Source organism: Zingiber officinale, chromosome 2A (assembly GCF_018446385.1).
Source record: "Zingiber officinale cultivar Zhangliang chromosome 2A, Zo_v1.1, whole genome shotgun sequence".
Classification (NCBI taxonomy): Eukaryota; Viridiplantae; Streptophyta; class Magnoliopsida; order Zingiberales; family Zingiberaceae; genus Zingiber; species Zingiber officinale.
In genome coordinates, this window is record NC_055988.1 from 86119510 (window position 1) to 86126895 (window position 7386).

Below are 7386 nucleotides of genomic sequence, written 5' to 3' on the forward strand. Positions count from 1 at the left end.
GGAACATGGGCGGCCGATTTAACCCTAAGAAAGGCATGGCGTTTGAGGGTTCTATCTTCGACGCCGGGCCGATTTTTGAGTCCTATGGTGTAGCTCACGGATAGGCAGGTCGATTGCTCGATTTTTGAGTTGGCCATCATCATCATCTCCCTGTTGCTGGAGAAGGGACTTCATCATGTCCGGGAGGTGAGTCAGAGCTTCACTTTGTCTGATATGTGTTTGGATATTTTTCTTGACAGGAAAGTTGCTCAGGAATTTATTTTTTTTACTATAATTTTAAAAGGAAAATTATGAGGCGTTTGTCTCAATCTTGATCTATGTATGTATGTATTGGGAAAAAAAAATCTAAACTATCTTGATCAGGATGAACTTGGTTTGCGAATACAAAAAGTTGTTTTGCTTTGTTGTTTCTTTGGGAGTTATCAGTAACATCAAGAAATTAAATGAAGCGAAAGCGGTTTCTTTACTAGTTATCAGTCATGTTTCACGAGGAAGCATGGTTTTATAAATTCTCAGTTTATATCTTAAAGATTAATCATTTTTCAGTTTCTGGAATGTCTGGGGCTGCAAGTGAGAAATTGTCCTGATAATTTCATACTTCAGATCCTTGAATGGCTTATCTTTTTCCTAGCTTGGAATTATGCTACTCCATCTTGTCCTGCATTAGCATCATTTTCTCATATGACTGACAGTTACATCTGCTTTGACTTCGTTGTCAGTGGTTTATCAAGAGGAAAAAGAGAACTCTTTTTGAAGTTCTTGAGAAGGTGAAAGTCGGTAAAACCAGAAAGTTCATACCTAAATTGGAGCACTCTTTCGACGTGCATGGTATCCGGAATAGATGAATTACTGTAACTCTGTGATCCATTGTGGTTTTCGCAGAGTTGATGATTCTCAGCTTCATCTCCTTGCTGTTGGCGTTTAGTCAGGACCAGATCACGAAAATCTGCGTGTCAAAGGCAGTTGCAGATTCTATGCTGCCATGTCGCCCTGATGCAGAGTCAACTAGCGGAAATAAAAGGTGGCTGCTTGCGCTGGTGCTGACGGAGTCACACCTGAAGCGCAGGATTTTAGCTGCTAGTGGTTCAGTGGTTGATTGCCCCCAGTGAGTAGTGCACAGCAACTTCTAATTCTCTGATTGTTTGGTTGAAAATAATCTATTGTAAACAAAATCTAAGAAGCTGTCACTAAAATGTTCAGTTGCGATCACTTGTAGGAAAAGGAGCAACTGATTACTGCCACAAGCTTGCACCAGTTGCACATTCTGATATTCTTTTTGGCTGTGTTTCATGTGGTAAATAGTGCTCTTATAATGGTCCTTGGAAGAGCAAAGGTGAATCTGCAGTGACAGAGTAGTGGATTACATTATGTATCATTCTAAATAATTCCATAGCATTGCCTGAGGATGATTTAGTTTAGCTATTGTAGTATCCACTTTGCATTGATAATCTTCTCTTGGGCAGATACACTGATGGAAGGACTGGGAAAAGGATACGACATCGGCTGAGTATGCCTTCACGACTGGTATATATATGTTCACTATTCTTTGTTTTTTTGTCCCAGATTTGCATCCTTGGATCCTAGTTTGAGTGGTAAAAGTGCAGAACCAGTATATCGTGATGCAAAAGGTTTGAGTTCTCTGACACAGCATTGAATTTGAAATTTTTTCATGTACATTTGGAAGCCCAGATTCTACCGATTTTGTAGTTTTATATTTGCATGTTTCTGACTGCTGAGTGACTGAATTATTTTCTGCAGGGAAAGCTATTTCAAAGGAAGAGCTACTAAAACCAAAGGAGGAAGAGAAACCAAAGGTATTTTTCACACACTTCATCTTTGATTTGGTGGTCATGTTTACCTTACGTGTCAGTTAATTGCCAAGAGCTATATTTTTTTGTTTCACTTTTATTGATAGCTATATGAGCACAACATGCTATGCTTTTGATTTATTATTACAGCTATTTATCAGAAAGGAGAATTATTGGTACACTTTTGATTGTTTAATTATAGGCTCTCTTAGTTGGAAGCAAGTGTAGTGCTGATTGTGTAGGAGTGATTTGTAACCCTTATTATTATTTATTAGTTTTTGCACAATTTTTTATGTTGGATCCATTGCTGTCTAGTTGATTTTTATTTGCTCTTTTTGTTTCTTTAAGTTCACTTCCATTTGCAATCTCTTCATATATTAGTGACTAATGGTTGGTTGCTGTTCCTGGATTTGTTATAGCGCTATTGGTTGTTTCTACTAAAGAAAGTTAACTTTTATCAGGAATATTCTTCTGTGATCTTCCTACACAATTGGGAGACTTTGTAAAACCAAAGTAACTAATTTATTAGGTTGAAATGATAGATAGATGAGTGATCTCAGTCTTGGCATGACTAACATTTTTTTTTTTATGTTCAAAACCTTTCATTTTGTTTTGTATGGTTCTCTCTAAGAGCATGAACCTAGTTATCTTTTGACAGCTGAATATGATTCTTTTACTTCATTTGTAACTGCAAATTCAACTTTCTGATACCTTGTGAATCACTGAAGATCCTTATTGCAAGCATTGAAGTAAGCATTGATGTGGTTGAGATAAATGATGAATAGGTCTCTTTTTAAGCATTCAAATTAGTCATCTTGTTACCTGGTGCTCTTACTACTTTTTCAACTATGATTTTTGGTCTTGATTTACTAATATATTATTTATGTGTTTTTACAGTTTACAAATTTCAAGTACTCCAGAGTTGAAATTGATGAAGTGCGGTTCGAGTGGGCTGAATGCATGCTAGATTACATTTGAGACAGTTGTACCTTGATGCGTTAACAGAATGTTATACTTTGATTTTGATATCTATTAGCTAACTTTTGATGTAAAAAGAATGTTTGGGTATTTTATGGATATTGTTGTAAGAAGATTATTTATATAATTTATGAATATTTGTGTATTTTATGGATATTATTGAATGAAGAATATTTGTACAATTTGTGAATATTTGTGTATTTTTTTTTGTTATTGTCGGTTTTAAAATCAAATCTGTATTGTTAAAAAATATACATATTACATCGGTTTTCCACCGATGTAAAACCGGTGTTATAAAGTAATATTACATCGGTCATTTACCGCTGTCAAAACTGGTGTTATTAACATACAATATTACATCAGTTTTACACCGTTGATGAAACGGTGTCATTAAGTGATACTACACCGGTTAATAACCGATTCGAAGACCGGTGTCGTTAAGTGATATTACACCGGTTTTAACCCGATGTCTAAAATGGCAGACTTTTAACATCGGCTTCATAGACATCGGTCGAAAATCAAATAGACACCGGTGGAAAACCGATGTCTATGAGCGATTTTGTTGTAGTGAACTCTCTTTTAAAACCATGATATCCACATAAGAAATAATTTTAATAAAACTTCCTTTTAATTTTCTAGTGGCCGGCCACTTAAGCTTGGGACCCAAGCTTTGGCCGGCCACCAACTTGGCTCATCCACTTGGTCTTGGCCGGTCCTAGCTTGGGTTCTAAGCTAGCTTGGCCGGCCCCATTAGGATGGATAAGAAGGTGGGTATGTAGTGGGTATAAATCTCTATATACAAGAGGCTACGATAGGAACTGAGAGGAGGAATTGATTTTGGTCTCCCGATGAAATTAAGCTTCCCGTGTTCGCCCCGAACATACAACTTAACTTCATCAATAATAATTCATACCACTAAAGAATTATAATTGAACTACCGCACCAATCCCAAATTATATTTTTTGGGCTCCTTATTATGGGTGTGTTAGTCTCCCTGTGTTTAAGATGTCGAATATCCACTAATTAAGTGAGTTACTGACAACTCATTTAATTAATATCTTAGTCCAAGAGTAGTACCACTCAACCTTATCGTCATGTCGGACTAAGTCCACCTGCAGGGTTTAACATGACAATCCTTATGAGCTCCTCTTGGGGACATTATCAACCTAGATTACTAGGACACAGTTTTCTTTTATAATCAACAAGACACACTATAAATAACATCATTTCCCAACTTATCGGGCTTATTGATTTATCGAACTAAATCTCACCCATCGATAAATTAAAGAAATAAATATCAAATATATGTGTTTGTTATTATATTAGGATTAAGAGCACACACTTCCATAATAACTGAGGTCTTTGTTCCTTTATAAAGTCAGTATAAAAGAAACGACCTTAAATGGTCCTACTCAATACACTCTAAGTGTACTAGTGTAATTATATAGTTAAGATAAACTAATACCTAATTACACTACGACCTACCAATGGTTTGTTCCTTTCCATCTTGGTTGTGAGCTACTGTTTATAATTTATAAAGAACTGATAATACAATCTTCTGTGTGTGACACCACACACTATGTTATCTACAATATAAATTAATTAAACATCTACATTTGGTATATATAAATGTAGACACTTGACCAATGTGATTCTTATAAATGTTTATACCAAAAACTAGGCTTTTAGTATACATCCTAATAGGAATATATGATGATTTTTTTGTCCTTGGTGTCCTAAATATAGGGAGGGCTCTTCAAGCATTCAAAGGGAGAGTAGAGGTTGATCCTTTTGGTTCCTTAGCGAATTGGGATGAGGATAAAGTTGATTCTTGCTCTTGGTTTGGGGTTCAGTGCTCCGCTGATGGCAGAGTCTTGGTTCTGTGAGTGATTTTGACTTTAATTTCAACTTTGATTTAGTCGTTTTTGGTTGGATTTACTTGCCTGGTTGATTCATTGGCTTTTTCATTTTGCTTTATTGTTCTTCCTGCCAATAAAGTACTCCTTCCATTAGTTAAATACCAACAAAATAATTGTAATGGAAGAATATTACCTCCAAAATTACATTTCTCGCTTCTCTGTACCATTTCAACTTCGTTCTAACATATATTTAGTGTTGGATTGAGAAATGATTTGAATGTTTTAGTATCTTGAACAAAGACTTCTCACAAGGTTCATACCTGCTATTCCATATCCATTGTACAAAAAGATAGATACCTGCTCTGTATTTTCTATATTAAATATGATTATTTCTCCCTATTGTTAGGATCGTACCCACTCTTTTGTTTTTGGAAATATTTAGTGTTTGGTTGCATCCGATGTACAGTTTTCTGTGATCTTCACGAAACCTCCTCCTAAACCCCCAATTATACAGGTATATTTTGGTAACAATAACATTGAGATGAAGGGGTGATTTGAACAATCAAATACCCAATCATGTTCCACTTGTTGATCCTTTGTTTGATTGTCCTTACAGCAGTCATTACTAGTACCACTACCTCCTTGAATTCACGTGGGAATAACTACACTACAATACTTTTAACAAGGAAATCTGTTACAAATGCCTCCTTGGCTGCCAACTATTTTACTCATTTTGTCTAAATCCTGAAGGTGCTATGCTAATTATTACATTCTTCACATTTAGGAAAGTGTCGATGGACTTTCGTTCAGCTAGTGAATTCAATGTATCCTACTGGATCAGGAGCATATAAATCACTTGAGGCGGTTAGATAACTCTTAAGGAACATATGGAATTTTAAATTGCATACCATAATTTTACTACATGTTTTTTTCACATATTAACTCAAACCTATATTTGTCACTTCTGCTGTTGACTTTAAGGCATCTGCTTTGGTCTTATGATATGGCACTTATTCAACTAGAATCTGCTTCAGTCTTCAATGTAAGTGAACTTTTTTGGTCGATTTATTTTAATCATTTTGCTTAAATAGTGCTCATTGGTCCAGTTTTAATTGAATGCCATCTATAAATTTTTTTGTCTTTTTCTTTCTAGGTACTTGAAGGATCATTCTCTTAAGGGTACACTATCACCAGATATCAGCAAACTCAAGCACTTGAATGCCTTGTAAGCATTGTTAACTTATTCTTCCTTACAAATTGTTTAACTGATATCATTTTTCTTGATAACGTTTTCTTTCCTATAATAAATTATGTAGCTCATTCAAGAGTGTGATCAGAAAGTTTGATTGTAGAAATTGTCTATTCATAATAATTATTCCAGTTTACCTTGCAATACCTTTATTGCCATGAAAATGTTAAAATCATCCTATATTTTATGCAAATTTAGCTATGCAAGATAGCTTCCAATCTTTAGTACTGTCTCCTTGGTTTAGTTTCATGCATTTACAAATGTAAGCAGAATGGGTGGCATGTACATGAATAACAATATAAATATCATGGGAGACAATGAATTATCTTGGTGTAAGCCTCTTCTACACTTGAACCAGGAGCCTAGAGTGTCATTTACCAATACCAGTGAAGTCCTAGTTGTGACGATGTTCATCTTGGTGTAAGCATCTTCTACACTTGAACCAGGAGCTCTAGAGTGCCATTTAACCAGTGAAGTCCTACTTGTGACAATGTTCATGGTGGTGTAAGCCTTTTGGACACTTGAACCAGGAGCCCTAGAGTGGCATTTGCCGATACCAGTGAAATCTTAGTTGTGACAATGTACTTCAAACACATGATCAATTTTGGTAAGAAATAAAGTAGTGAAAGAACATGAAATATATTCGCCCAGTTAACGTAATCAAAAGTCTTTTTGAAATCAATATAGTTATAATCCTCTGAGGGGCTGGTGTTGCAATTTATTATGTTAAAGTTCTATGACAATTCAACAATGAGGAACTTTTTTACGAATAGAGTAATCCATGGTACAAAGATCAAGTGCATCACAGATGGTTACTTTTCCCAATATGAGAAGCATGACCCGCGAGTGATAAGTGCCAAAGAAAAGGAAACTCGAGGCTTGTTTATTTGGAGAGACATGGGACTAGAGGAAACACAGAGCATTAAGTTATTGATTATTTCCTAATTTGGCTAACTTTAATATCCTTCTTATTTTCTCACTTTCCATTTCTCTTCAAGTAAACAGCCCTTTGGTAGCAGAAGTATAATAATAAAGAGGCTCAAGTGCAATTTTTGATATGGGAAACCAAAAAGGAGAATGACTAATTGCATCCACCTTGTCTATTTTCTTCAAAGCTATACTCGTGTGCAACTCTTATAGAAAGGAGTTAGTCTTCAGAAAATCATCATGTATTTTTGCTTTGTAGAATTTTACATAACAATTCCTTCTATGGAGTTGTTCCTGTTGGCATTGGGCAATTGTAAAAGCTGGAGATACTGGATTTAGGACACAATAAATTTAGTGGACTACTTCCACCTGATCTTGGAGATATTGTATCTCTCAAAATACTGTTAGTAAACAATAGGGCATATGGCTTCACCACTGATTTTACTTCTTTTTTTAAAATAAATTTTTTAAAATTAACTATAGCTCACTCTTGAATATATGCTTAAATGTAGCATCCTAGGAGGCAACAAATTTGCTAGTAACTTATCGCCTGTAATGCATAAGC

General features: G+C 35.3%; 1 long non-coding RNA gene across 1 annotated transcript; it reads left to right on the forward strand.

Annotated features, from left to right (window-relative positions):
• Window positions 1–4583: 4583 nt before the first annotated feature.
• LOC122039760 lies at window positions 4584–7149 on the forward strand. The gene is made up of 3 exons (XR_006128368.1): window positions 4584–4668; window positions 5799–5870; window positions 7081–7149. It is a non-coding gene; the product is annotated as an uncharacterized LOC122039760 (long non-coding RNA).
• Window positions 7150–7386: the final 237 nt, after the last annotated feature.